We start from the raw sequence: 1,982 nt of genomic DNA, 5'->3' as shown, positions 1-1,982 counted from the left end.
CTACAGGTGCCCCCTACAATGCTCAGCGATTATTATTATTATTTTTTTTTTTTAGAGACAGGGTTTCACTCTTTCCCAGGCTGGTCTCAAGCTCATGAGCTCAGGCAATCCAGCCACATCTGTCTTCCAAGTGCTGGGATTACAGGCATGAGGCATCACACCCAGCTTCACCAGTGTCTTAAAACAAAACAAAACAAAACAAAACCAAAAAATCCTCAGTGACCAAACCATGAAACAACTAAATTTAAACTGTCCTGGTAAAACTTCCAAGGAAAAGTAGTTGGAAAATAAATCCTCAGACAGTTATGTATAGTGGGCAAGTTGAGCCCACTATACATAACTGTTGGCTACTAGCCAATTAAACGTTGAAAGCATTTCCCATAAAATTTGTTCTAAAAGGTTTTGTGTAGCTGCTTTAAAACCATTCTTTCTGACAGAACTTACAGAGCAAGCCAACTATTGAGACTGCTTTTATTTGTGACTCTGAACCCACAGCTTCAGCAAACAGGACCGCGTGGGTAGAATCCTAATGCACCTAAAAGCAACCCAAATCATGAATGCAGCTTTTGTAAGGGACGTGACAAGGGAGCAAAGATGCATCCCTCTTTTAAACTACTCACACTTAGCTAACCTCTTCCTGCCCATGTGGAATCTCTCAGTGGGATCAGTTTAAAGGCATGTGCACACACCAGTAATTGGGTTGTTTACTCAGTTCCTGTGACTTGATTCTGACTGGTTCGTGTCCAAAATCAAAGGCAACAAAAACCATGCACAATCAAGTCTCTAGTCTATTTCTCTATGACAACAGTTAACAGTGGAATAAGTTCTCAAAGCCTGCAAAACAATCACAGAGATTTGACAAGGACCAACTGTACTGTCCTAAATGGCTCAGGAACTTGAGGGAATAAAGAATTTTCCTGTTGAGATTCTTTGTTAGTTCATAAGCGTGATGATTGAGTTTTCATGCACATGCGTGAGATGTGTCTCTCACAAATCTTGTTTCGATGTCAGCACATTTCGATGTCAGCACAACCTGGCTGACATGAAAAAAAAAAAAATTCCTGTTGAAACATTGGATGAAGCAGTTCTCAAGGGGAATAATACGAAAGAGAAGGAGGTCTACGCCTCTCCTTACTTAACTCTGCTAGACTGCAGTAACTCTGATTTGACCTGTTTTCTTCGGGATTCTCCAGATAAGATCCCATCAATGAAAAAATTCTTGTTTTGTAAAATTTTTCAAATAACCTAGGGAATAGGACACAGGGAATAATCCTGTGTCCATCAGAGAGGACATTCCAATACAGTTATTATGAATAAACAAAATAACAATCTATTATAATAGACCACGAGGAATTCAGGTGGCAGAAGTATTCACCAGGTGTTTTAATTAACTTTAGTGTCTAATTAACTATATTAATTAGGAAGTACTATCAGACTAAGTTCAGGTTATTAAAAAACTAGGACAAGAGCAGAATGTCAATTAAAAATTGTCAGCTTCTCCAGTTTCACTCACAAAATTTGTAAACACATATCTTTGTCCCCCTTTGTGCCATTAACCTTATTTCAGATGCCCAAACTTATTGCCTCTTACATGGAATTAGTTGTGCTGGAGTTGGGGGGAAACAATAGATTTAAAATAAAATCAGCAATGGCCGCTTCCAAATTCTATTGCATATATATAAAACACTGCATAACCTGTCAATTTGAGAATTTATTTTGTCTGTTTGTTTTTTCTTTTTTCTTTTCAAGGTAACAGAGAGTCCTTGTCAAGCCAAACATTTGGAGGGAAGAGATTTGCTATGTCATTGATAAAGCCAGTTTAATTTGTCCATAATTGTTGAAAACAAAAAAGAGAAACTTATCAAAGAATTTGAGGCAAACAGTAAAAAGTTATTGATAAAATTAGAAACCAGATGGGCTGGGTGTGCTGGCTCACTCCTGAAATCCTAGCACTCTGGGAGGCCAAGGCAGGTGGATTGCCT

General features: G+C 38.2%; 1 pseudogene; it reads left to right on the top strand.

Moving 5' to 3' along the window:
* Window positions 1-925: 925 nt before the first annotated feature.
* Window positions 926-1,043, top strand: LOC111726580 (annotated as a pseudogene).
* Window positions 1,044-1,982: the final 939 nt, after the last annotated feature.

Source organism: Otolemur garnettii, unplaced genomic scaffold (genome assembly GCF_000181295.1).
Source record: "Otolemur garnettii isolate 467f Iridium unplaced genomic scaffold, OtoGar3 scaffold00071, whole genome shotgun sequence".
Taxonomy (NCBI): domain Eukaryota; kingdom Metazoa; phylum Chordata; class Mammalia; order Primates; family Galagidae; genus Otolemur; species Otolemur garnettii.
This window is presented reverse-complemented; position numbering and strand designations above follow the sequence as displayed.